Here is a 13462-nt window from a genome sequence, read left to right as displayed (position 1 = left end):
TGTTTTTAAAATTTGTAATTATGTTGGGTTGGGAGTGTAGTTGAATGTTACAGAACTTGCTTAAGATGTGAAAGATCCTGGATTTGACCCACAGAACCATATGAAATAAATAAATTTTAAAATTCTTTAAAAAATTCGAATTCTGTTCCTTCTCAAAGTTTTTTATTTTGGGTGGGAACAAGATTACTTTGATTTTTTGAAGATAAGTAGAACTACTGTTATGTATTTCAGATTTAAAAAATTCTTTAATTTATTGGAAAGTTGAATTTAAATCTTGAAAATTGTTAATGAAAATGGTCATGGGCTGCTGTCACATCCATTATCTGGATCATCTCCATAATTAGAAGAGCTTAGTACAAACTTCTGAAGACATTACTCAGAAATCTGCATTCCTCGTGTCTAACAATAGTCATTTTATTACTCTTTGCTTGTGGAATACTACAGAGATCCTAAAAATGATCCATGATCTCTTACAGATCTTCCCGTGATTTCATCTTGAAACAGGTTCTCTTGCTGCCACGTATCCGGGACACTTGGGGAGAAGGAGTGGAGAGACCACTGAGAAAGAAGCACGTCCATATTTCTGTCCATGCTTTTTTGCTTGTTTTGGATTCTGAGAGTCAGAGAAACTTCCTTTAGACTGAATTTACAGTCACAGTTTCCTCAATGCCAGTAGAGCTCAGAGTAGTGATCGTGTTGCCTAGCAATGTGTATTTATTCTAATGCTTTTCTTTTTATTTTGTATTTTTACTCTTATTCTAACACCAAGAAACACAATTAAGCTTTGGGTTACTTGATCCGTGGTCAAGAACATTAATTTAACACAAATTTTATAGCGGAGACCTTTAAAAATAAAATAACACAAAGGATAGAAATTTCAGAAGCATATATAAGAACCAGCACTGGTGGATCCTATCCTGAAATTGAAATAGATACTTTTTCTTATTTTTATCTATTGTGCTTGAATGCCAGTTCTTTGATCAAAAGCTAAATTGCATAGCAAAATTATGGAAATATTGAAATTGAACAATTCATTTTTCAACTCCTTTCTAAAATGATATATTAAAGATTTTCACTTAAAATAATCTTTCATACACAGACATAAAATCATGATTATGGCCACACAGTAGGCTTTACAGATCCCCTGTGGTAGATACAATGGAGAGCAAATAAACACTGGAGGGTATGTTGAATTATTTCCTTACATTTGCTCAGAGTGGCATCTCAGATCTGCTTTCTTGTCATGGCTGGAATTTCTATTTGTATTTTTATACTTTGAGGTTTATGTGTTTGTTTTTCATGATACCCCTAATTTTTCTACAAATGGAGGTTAAATATTGGTATACAAATATGCAGCTAATTGCATAAAGAACAATAGGAAAAATACACATGGACATCTAAAACAATAAATATTATAAACATTATAATTACTATAACAGAAACATGAAGAAAGTGCTACGAAAACAATCATTAGAATACTTTTCATGAATCTATCTGGAAGGGCCACAGATGAGTTTACAAGGAAATTCATAATTCACTAACTCATAGGGAGTTCTTACTATTTTAGTTGATTGTAATCTAAGGGTAACAGAAATGAAGAGAAAGGCATTTTTCTAGAAGAACTGCTCAAGTAGGTTTTTAAACAAAATACTTGATAATTAACTGGACAATAAGAAAGGAAAATGTATAATTTGATGTCATTTCTAATTGAGGATTTGCATAAGATAGAACATTTAACTTTCAGAGGTTTTGGAATGAAGATGGCAAGATGGGTTAATAAAGACCAGTATAAAGTCAGATGATAGAAAACAAGGAGGTAGATAATTTGCAAAAGAGATGGAGACCAACAGATGGGAGAGTGAGAAAGGGTAGAGGAAGGAGATGAAAAAGAATGAAGACATGCTATGATACTATACCAACTCACTTCGAGCAATGTAATCATTGTGTATTATGTGTATTAGTAAAAAATAAAAATTGAAAAGAAGAAATTAGATAATTTCTAAAATAGAGCAAACATTTGGCAAATGACTAAAAATAAATATATAAATAACCTACACAATATGTCCAAAAAAGACAACAGAGACCATATTATTATTGATACATTCATAAAATAAGATAAACATATAATTATTAGTCACTTCTTTCGTGTGAAAAAATGGTCATTGCAAAGTCATATAAAACACACACACTTGTTCTCTCTAAATTGGCCCCTCCAAGCTGAGGTCTGGAAATAAGAGAAAATGCATGATTAAAGCAAAACCAGAAAACAATAGAAAAGATTTTCCGAGACAGTGGATGATTAATTGTTTAATGATTAACAAGATTTTAGAGAAAGGAGGTTAATTAGAGGTGTCCAGGAAGAAAAGTAGTAGAAGTTGGAAAAAGTTTACAATGTGTTAGGTTTTCTTAGTGGATAAGCAGAAATTCACTGACTATTGGGCTTTTGGGGGTGTTGGTGTGTGTTTGTATGTGTGTAAGTCTGCCTAATAGAAATTTGGTTTTCTAATAGGAAAGTTTAAAAATTTGTGTGGCAGTCCTGTGACTGGTAGTAGAAATTGAGCTTTGTGTTGATTTACTTTGGCTGGGAAGCTTTCTGCTGGTCGGCCCTCTGTCATGCATGTATATAAAATAAGTGTCTATCCTTCTGTAGAGTCACCCTGTAGGAGACAGATAATTAAAACGCAGCTTCTTCAACTAAGATGTATTATGCTTAACACTAGAAGTTGCCTTTGTGTTATGCCAATTTGTCCCTACTAAGATAAATAAATTTTTTCTTGGATATGAATATCTGTTGTTTTTGGGCTGAAAAACTATGGTTTGGTCTTGGAAAATACTTTCTACAACCAAATATTTACTTAGAGAAAATATCACTTCAGGAAGGACATGTAAAAGTGATAGTGTGTTCATCCCATATTAAAAGACAGATTTTAGCTTGTATTAAGACTGGCCTAGTGCAGTTTGCTTCTGTATTGATGTGTCACCAATGTCAGTTAATGGTTTCAAATTCATATACAGAAATCATTGTCGAGTGGTATGACTGTCTTGATCCTCTGTCCTACTTTCTAGTCGAAGAAGAGAATTTCCCTAGAAAGTAATTTAAAACTGCATCTTTTGAGAAAGATTAAATTCTAGAATAAGAAATGATGAAGTCTTATGCCAGAGCTGAGAGAATTGCTTTTTTGTTTCTGAGATAGAAGTCTCCTGAACTTCAGCGGAACTCTGTGCACTAAATTTTGGATAACTTCAGTGGAGGCTGAGTCTGCCTTCCCATTCTGTGAGCTGGGAGCTCCTCAGGGATATAAGGTGTTGTCACGCTTGCACCTGTCTCACTCCTTCAATGGAACGCAGTAGTGTGTCTCCCGAGGCATGCTGTGAAAATGAAAATCAGGGTATGGGATCAATGCTTGTGTTATGTGAGCTCCTGGTGCTTCACAAAGCCCCTTGCCAGTAGCAGAGAGCGGACTGCTCCTTTATGGAACGTGGTTGGCTCCAAGTAAGAGCAAGTGGTGAAAAAGGGAAACAGAGGAGCTAGGGAGGTTCATAAAGGGTGAATCTGGGCTTCTCAGTAATTACTTGGGCTGTAGAATTTGACAGAAGGATGGACTTTCTCAAGACTATGATACATGGCTTCTATGACTGAGCACTGAAGGAAAATTGAAAGTAAATGCTATTCAGGATGCTGTAATGGAAAATATAAAACTATTATAATGAGCTGAAGGTTCAGGAGGCTATTTTTTCACCTAAGGGGCAGTCGTACATAAAACCATGTTAAAGCTAGTTTTTTTCCTGCTTAGAAGCATCTCTTAAAATGAAGTGTGCTTTATAAACTATGTGATAATTTTGTGATTATTAGGGCTCATGCATGCGGGCAATTAATTTCAACTCACACCCATTTTTAAAAGTGGAAAAGCAGTACATAAAAACAAATTATGGAAATGAAACAAAGTGTTTGAATAAATTGAAATGTTGGAATCTAATATTTTTCAAAACCTAAAGTATGTATTATTCAGGCACTCAGGGGATTTTGTAGATGAACCTGATATTAATATCAGCCTTGATGAGAGTACTTCAAGTATTTGCTTTGGCACTTGACGAGACTACATCTCTGTATAACTGATTTAATTAATATTCTCCTCAGAGTAAATAGCACTGGAAATGAAGGATTAGTGGTGGGTGGAGTGAATCATGAATTGCTCTCTCCATCTAAGTAGCAGAATGATATGATTGGCTTATTAATGCTGCCTGAAAAATGTTTATCAGCCTACCTTGTTTAGTTGACACCTGAGACTAGAATGCTTTGATATATATTACTCAAACCCTTCTGTGTCCCTTCCCCACTGTAGTCTGTTACTTGCTCAAGTCAGATCTAGAATGTTGGTTGACTAAGCTCTTTGCAAGTAAATTTGCCTTGATGCAAAATAGAGTAAACATCTGTTTGCTCTAGAGTAAAGAAACTGAAATAGGAAATTAGTTGTAGTCTATGGATTTATTAAAACCGAAGATAAATTCCTGAGCATAAAATCACTCTGTTCATTCCTCTTAGATAAGTTAATTTAGATATATGAACATAACAATAAAACCAAAAGCAACTTTGAGTCCGGTGTTTTTATTATGCATTCATATTTGGTGATTTGTAGAAAGTTATTTCATCTAAATTTAATGAATAATTTTTTAACAACCATGTATAATATAAATTAAGTAAATAAGTAATATTAGGTTCACCATTTTTCAAGAAATACGTTGATTATGGGGGCTATAATGGTGAACAAATGGTGTTTGGTCTTACAGTTTGGTGGAAAATACAAGCACTGAACTAGAGATTGGGAGTGTAATGTGTTTAATTAAAATGAAGCATAGGATAGCAGGGAAAAATAAATCAGAATAAGGTGAAGCTACTTATGAGGATTCACTTAAGGCATATTCTGCTAATAATGCATATAATATTTTAATAGTGAAAAGGCAGGATTTAGAAATGCATCCCTTTTGTAAAAAGGTAGAATTTTGTCCTTTCTCTTATTTATTCAATAGAACCTCTTAGAAGAGTTTTAAAGGGTGAGTGGCAGGATCTAATTTATACATATTTCAAAAATGTCTTACAGAGACAAATACAGAAAAGAACCAAGGGAAATGGAGACTCATAGGGGAAGTATGATGGTGACTTGGATTAATATTAGAGAATGAAAAAATAAGAAATGTAATTTTTTAAGAAACAATAGTCAGGAAGAATTGATAGATTGAGTAGATGGTAAGTATAGAAAAAAGACAGTCGTGAACTTTTAGCAGAGTTTTTAATTCTATTCTAATCATGTTAAATTTGATAATATCGAGGATCATCACGTTGAGATAATATTTAAAGTTTTTATATGTTGTCTAGGAGTACAGTGAATAAGTATGAAAACAGGATTGTAGGATACGGTTATTTAGCTAGGTTTGGATCCAGGTTTGTAGCATATTAATTGAGTGGCTTGAGACTGTGTAGAGTCATTAGATGACAGTATGCAGAAGAAACTCCTAAAGTACATTAATGCTCAAGTCACATTGAAGAGAAAATAAAGTTTGAAAAAATTTAAAAATGAGATAAACAAGAAAATGGTTTGAGGACATCAATATTGTGAAGCACTGCCCACATAATGCCTCTATACAAGCACGTATATGTGAAGTAAAAACATCTTGTTCTGTGAAATTCACTTTAAATAATATTAAATTGCATTGTTAAAAGAAAATATTACTTTAACCCCCAAAACCCATCTTTGCTCCACTTTTTGTTGTAAATCAAGAACTTGAATTTTATTTTTCTTTGCATTCAGTTATATGTTGGATTGTATTATAGCAATTCTATGCACATGATTTAAATTGTCTTTAATATATTAATAGAATTAAGATCAGAATTCTTAGTCTCCTCTGTTTATGCTCCATTTGATATAATGATATGCAAGATATTTGATTATAAATAAGTAATATGTAATATACCATGTTAATATAAGATACTAACATTTTGTAGACTTTTACTATTATGATGTTTAATGTTATGCAATAGTATACTTGCTTCAAATAACCAATGAAATGTATTTGGCTACATAGAAATTATGCAAACCTAATTCAATATATTCTGCATATTACATTTCCATTGTTGTATAGTGATACAAAACATAAGATCTCCAAATCAAAGAGCATATGGCAGCTTACACAGCAACCATAAGTGCATGTTTTCTAGCTCTCTGTGCCTTTAATTCCCACAAATGACAAGAAGAGAGCCAGGAGAGAAAGCACAAAATTAAGAGATTCAGATCTCACGCAGGCAGCAGGCATTTCTGTCTTTCTCTCACTATGGGGAGAAGTGACTGAATGAAAACCTCACCTTGGGATATATTGACATTTCTCTGGGGAAGAAAGAAGAAAGTTTCTACTTTGGAATATTATCAAGTAGCTATGAGACACAAAATCTCTGAATCTCTTTGGAACAGTTTGCCTTCTGTAACATCCTAGGCGTAACTGACATGACTTTTAGCCTGTGAAATATTCTCAGGAAGGTTGAATCACACAGAGATGTGAAGATATTCTTATAGAATTGTCTTGAAGCACATGTTTAAATATCTTTTAAAAATCTTACTTTTAGGTAAGAGTGACATTTTAAAAAGTTTACTTACTTAGATATTTTAAACATAACTGCTATGGTAGATGGCTATGAAATTTTTCAATGTGAAGAAAGAACATGCTGCATTTGTGTATAAATATTTATTTGCATAAGGCTGCTGATACATAAATTTAAAGTGATTTATTGAGCACGTGTCTCTGTTTTTATAAAATTTGTTTGAATTTGTTATTATTATAACAATATAAAATCTAACAAATGTATATATGTAGTACTTGGTCCAGTAATTTGAGACTTTTATTTATTTACATTAATTCTTATGTCAAATTTATTTCTTAATATGTATTTTTATGAGACATTTTTAAAAAACAAAATAAGCTAAAATTTTAAAATTCTCAGAATTTAATAAGGCTCTCTTAATATGGCTGTTAGGTTAGATGTTCTTGCTTATATATCCCAAATTATACTATAATCCCTGATTTAAGAGCAAGTTCAGTTTTGGACAGGTTCCCAAGTTGAATCTGCTTATAAGTCTGAGAAAGTGAGTCATGTACACCTTCCACAAAAATACACAATGTAAAATATAAAAAACCAGTCATACACACAAAACTGCAGTAAGTCGCTGGGCATGGTAGCTCATGCCTATAATCCCAGCAGTAGGGAGGCTGAGGCAGGAGGATCCTTGCGAGTTCGAGACCAGCCTGGGCTACAAAGTGAGCTCAAGGCCAGCCTGAACTGCACAGTGAGACCCTGTCTCAAAAAAAAAAAAAAAAACAAAAAAAACCAACAAAAACAAAACAAAACAAAACCAAAAAACAAAAAAAAAAACACAGTTGCCCTACTGTGCACTGTCTCACTGCACAGCAGCACAGCTGTGACAGGGTTGGGCAGACCTGTGAGCTGCCTCTGGGATTTGTTCCTATCCGCTAATGTTCATAATGTGAGAATCGTTCTCTTCTCTGGAACTGTTCTCAATGTGAACATTCATAAATCGGGGACTTACTGCATTTTCATTATAAATCCTGTCAAACTTTTGAGACTAGGGAACAATTTTACAAACAGCTGGATAAAGCACTCAGTCTAAGTATTAATATTTTGCAGTAATCACTTTAGAATATTTTTAAAATGAACAAATTTGGGTCTTCTCTAACTCATAGGGCAATTTATTAGGAGAAAAATTGTTTTATTATAAGGATTTGAGCCATGCAATTACGTTGAAAAATTTCATCAGCAAGCAGAAAACTCAGGAAAGCCAACTTTGTAAATTTAGTCCGCCCTAAAAAGAAATGAGAGCTGTTGGTATTAGTTCATGTCCAAAAACTGGGAGGATTTAGGCTCAATAAACACTGATTTCAGTTTAAGTAAAAATGAATAAATAAGTAAAAAGAAAAAAAAAACCGATATCCCACCTCAGGACATGAGGCACAAAGAGTACCTTTTTAATTTTGGGATGAAAAGAACTTTGTCTCTTTCAGACCCTCAGCTGATGCATGGAACCCCACCAACATTAGAGAAAACAAACGTGTTTTCATGAATCTATATGGTCCACAGCTGACCTCAGAAACACTGTCACAAGCACAAAAATTATAATACATGACACAATGTCTGTGTTCCACATGGGCCAATAAATTTGATGCATAAAATTAAGAGTCACAGACTCCTTTCCTCATTTCATATGGTTTAACTTCTTTGAAGTGTTCTGTTGCTAGACTATCACATTTGTAAAAATTCTATTCTTTTGATAAAAATGATATTTCTGATTTCTCAGCATTTTAAAGTGGCACTTCAATTAGTACTGACATACAATTTTTACGGATATGTGCGATTTATATCTTGGAATGGGTTATAATTTTAATCCTGAAATTATATTTTGCACTTTTGTTTTTCTCATACAAATTTATCAGTTTGTGATCATCAGAAACATACACACTCATTAAATTTAGGCTTTTATTGGAGTGTGAGTGTACATAATGTGTACCATTAATAATATGTACAGATTATTTTGACATTTCATCTATAAACATGATTTTATTAGTTTGTCCCTGTATTTTTAAATGTCTTATAGACTGTAGGAAGTGGATGAATTTATTTCTGAAAATCACATAATTCATGACTTCCATTTTGGACATCTTTGACCAATTCATGAATTTCAATTAATGGAAGTCTGCAAAATTTTGAGCATTAACTATTGGACCTGACACTGTTCTTTGTGTTTGATTATTTATTAACAAAAATCATTGCATGTGTGAAGCTTATATTCTTGTGGGAACCAGATAAGATAATATAAGCTTTGTGAATAAGTATACCCCAGAATATAAAAAGCCAATGGCAACAACTCCATCCCTTGCTGCTAACCGGTCAGATAAGACTAGATTTGAGAAATGACTTTATGATGGGGCAATGAGGAAATCATTAGTGACCTGGAACAAAGCGGTTTCTTGGAGATGTTTGGGGTGATAAAATATTTGAAGTGGCTTTAAAAGATAATAGTAGGAAATGATTAAGAAACATTAACAGCGTTTCTTTCAAAATTTGCTACAAAAGTGAGCAAGAATTGCAATGAAACTGGCAGAGACAGTGAGGGCAGGGGATAGCTACGCAGTAAGGAATGACCTACCAAGAGGCGCACCCTGCATGTGAAGGAGCTGGAGCGGCACTGGAGTTAAAACTTCATAGCTTGGAAGGGACAGTCTCTAGTTCTGAGTGGCCAGCACTCTTTAGTCTCTGAGTGTGTCAACTTGGTTTATCCTTGCACAATTCTATGAGATAATTATTGCCATCCTGATTACCCAGGGTCACAGCCAGTAAGTGGCATAGCTGAGATTTGAACCCAAGCAATTTTCCATCAGCTGAGCTGTTAACTCAGATCTGTCTCCTGTTGTGTATGCAGAACTTTACCTTCTATTACCTAGCAGGAATCTAATTTCCCTCTGCTACTGCTTGTCTAACCTGAGAATAACATGCCAATGCGCACTTCATTTCCACATAGTGGTGAATAATTATATTATATTTCTTGTTTACAGAGATAATTACCATAGATTTGAGTCATGTATTATTTTTGGGTTTTAATTTTTTTATATTTTATTCATCATTGATACTTTCTTGGGGTATCAAGGGGCATAAATGAATAGACATATGCCTAAGCTACATACTCTTGAGGAGAATGCTAATGATATTTATGAACATATTTTAGGAGGTATGATATAATTCTAAATTCTAATTCGGTAGCTATGGATTTTTTTGGTAAAATTTCTCATTTTCTCCTATTGATATTTATCTATAATTTTCTTATGCATCCATATTTCCCTTTTACTTTCCCATACTTTGCTCCATTCTAACAAAATCTTCTTGCAATTTCTTTGATTTTAATTTCAGTTTTGTAATCTGTAGAGAATGACCTTCCCTACTCTGAGTTGATAATCTCTGTTTCAATATTATTCAATATTTTATTCAAAGAATAACTTTCTCTAGGAATTCTCCTTGGATTCGCTCCCTACACCACTCATCATATCTTATTTTTACAGTAAATTGTTCTCTACTGGCAAATTGATTTGCATCTATTTTCTGGACAAATTCAGGGGTTTATATATTTTATAAATAACTTTTGATCGCTTGGGTGACAGGTAACTTGTTTACTGGATTGTTAAAAAATACACAATTTTTGGGAATTATAATTATTTGGGATATTAATTTCTACTTAAAATATGTATTAATGAGTCCATATTTCATAAGTATTGAGAATAAAAGCAACAGTTATGAGAGGGGAAACATTTTTAATATGGAAGTAGCAGATTAATTTCAAGAGGGAGACAAATATCTACTTAATTCATCCTATTTCAATCATTAACTCACCTATCAAATTATACAGTCAACAAATATTTTCCCAGGGTTCTGAGTTATAGGAAATGCTCTAACAATTTGAGCATCATTTTTGAACAAAATATACTTTTAACATTTGCTCTTGTGAAGCTTCATTTAAAGTCTGTTAAAAAATGGATGATGGATTGTGTATTAGTGTTTTACTAGAGAAACAGCTATTACACACCACATAAGAAACTGAAAGATAGGTTTATGATGTAAAGGGTCTGTCTGCATGCTGGAGACTGAAGGTTGAGTCCAAGGTCTGGAGCTCCCTTCAATGTCCCATGAGGTCCATATCAGAAAGGCAATGGGTCCACAATAGAAGGCTGAAGAGTTTATTTTGGAAGGCTGGATGAGCCCATGTGGCAGACAAAAGTCTGAGCTAAAAGCCAGGAGATGATGTCTAAACTGAAAGTAAAGACTGGAGTTCCTCTGAAGAACAGAAGGAAGTCCCACCTTCCTCATTTCCCTAGGTGATAGCCACCCTAGACTGGGTCCTTTACACCTTAGGGTATAGAATTGCTGAACCTACTTATTTAGACTAATAAACTTCTCAGATTGACACAAATCAATCAACCGTTATAGAATGGGAAAATCCTCCTTGAAAAATGAACACAGGGCAAACAAAACACAGATTAGCAAACCACAAAATTAGAACTTATTTGAGAGGTAAGACTGAATTTTGGTAAAGAAGTTAAGTGGGGTACCTGGAAAGATGACTTGAGATGACTGCAATAGGATGAGGACATATAAAATGGAAATAAGGAGCTCAAGGATGAGGATACAGTAATGCTTTATTCACACTGATATCAGATATCCAAATATCCGATGTGAGAGTTTACTTGAGATTTAATGGGAAGACAATCTCAATCTTTTATTTGTGGTACTTAGACAATTAAGATATGTAATCTTGCACATTTTCTATCTCATGTATCTATTCTTTTTCCTAACTTCTCTTCCTTTAAAAGTTGATTAACTTTTGTAATTCAATTATATCTATCAGTTGATGATCTATCTATCTGTCTATGTATCACCTATCACTTAATCCAGGTCAGTGATTTTCACCTGTGGTGATTTTTCCACCCCTCCCCTCACTTTACCTAGGGAATGTTTGACAATGTCACATTGCATTACTTTTCTCTTGTGGCTAAGACAAAAATACCCACTTCCCAAAATTAAAGAAGGAAAGTTTTATTTAGCTCATGGTTTGTGAGGTTTCCGTCCATAATTAGCTGGCTCCAAGGCAGGTTGGCACGGTACAGGGGCAATAGTTCATGAAGCAGAAGACAGCAAAAGCAGTAAGAGCAAGAAGGGAGAAGCAGAGAAAGCATGCCTCTTTCCTTCCCTTATACTGTATGCAGGCTACTTGTCCCAGGGCGGGTGTAGTACTCAGACTTGTAATCCCAGCATGGAGCCATCAATCAATCACAAACTCCAGAAGCCTACCTCTACGACTGCATGAGGTTTTGGGAGTAAACATAGACACAAATCATAACATTCCACCCCTGGAATCCTAGAGACTCATGACATTCCTGTACACAAAAAGCATTTTAGTCCATCTCTAAGAGTTGCCAAGGTCATAACAGTTTCAGCACTGCTGAAAAGTCCAAGTACCAAGTCTCCTCTGAGACCAAGGACAAACTCTTAACTGTGAGCCCCTGAAAAAATGAAAAGTTAAACACTTGTAACATTCACTAGCACAAGATAAACATTATCAGCCTTAAAGGTACAAGCAGGGGAATACACAGGATTGGGATCAAAGGAAGTTCAAAATCCAGCAGGGTAAATATTAAGTCCTATAGAGCATCCAACACAACTTGTGGTAGGTTATAAGCTTCAAAAGTGGCTCCACCTCTAGGGCACTTCCAGTGGTTGTAGCTTCCATGGCTTCTCTCTTGGGCTAGCTTTGCTCTCTCCTTGCAGGTTTCCTCAGATGACTCACATTTTCTGGCTTTTCTAAACTTCTAGGGTCAAATGTAACGTTGACTCCACATTCACAGCTTCACATATTGCCCTTTCAGGGGCACACTACTTGGCATCCCAGTCCTTCTTCTGAAATTGGGATGGAGACTTCCTTAATCTCACAACCTTTGCATTCTGCATGAGCCTGAAACCAGAACCCTGTCATGATGCCAAGGTCTGCTATCAGCTGGAGCAGTGGTCAGCTTCCATCTCTGTAGGCTGTAGTCCAGTGCCTGGATCTCTGGGCAATCTGAATCCAATCCTGAGGAACAAATTTTCTATCTGCTATCATTCTGGAACATGGTACTCTGTGATTTTCTTCTCAAATCAATATCTTTCATCTTTGCAATTTTGAGGCTGCAAAGGGTGAAGTCTTGTTGATTCTTGTTATGCCCTTAGGTCATCTTTTGTATTCTCTTGTTCCTTCTCAGCTATCAAGGTCCTCTGTTTTATCTTTGCAGTTCATAGCTCCCCTGGATCTCCCCTTCTAGCCAAACTCACATTTTAAATCATCCTGCTGAACTCTTTGCTCTTAATTTGCAACATTAATCTGGATAAGTCCTCAACAGTAGCATGCCACTATCCCAAGATTACACTGCCTTGAAATTTCTTCTGCCAGATTAATTAGTCCATCACCTTTTACCTTAGTCTCAGGCAAAGCTTCTGGACATAAGCAAAATATAGACAAACTTTCTGCCAAGCCACAACCCACATCTTCTGTACTCCAACAGCCAATGCAGTTCTTCTCATCAGAAACCTCTCCAGCCTGTACTGGCAGAATTTCTATCAGCCGTTGGTCTTCTGAGATCTAGCCAGAATCTTCTTTACAGAACAGCCTAAGGCTTTCGAGTGCTATTCTTTCAGGTGACATCTCTGAAACTTTCCAAACTCTTCATATAAGCCATTCCCAAAGGCTCTTAAATCACACAAGAATCCCTCTTCTCTGGCACTAAATTCTGTCCTACTTACTTTTCTCTCTTTGTTCAGACAAAAATGCCCAACACTCAAAATTAAGAAAAAAGAGCTTATTCAACTCACAGTTTGTGC

This window comes from Cavia porcellus, unplaced genomic scaffold (assembly GCF_034190915.1).
Source record: "Cavia porcellus strain 051 isolate PalLab524CR breed Dunkin Hartley unplaced genomic scaffold, mCavPor4.1 scaffold_15, whole genome shotgun sequence".
Lineage (NCBI taxonomy): Eukaryota > Metazoa > Chordata > Mammalia > Rodentia > Caviidae > Cavia > Cavia porcellus.
Note: the sequence above shows the minus strand (reverse complement) of the source record.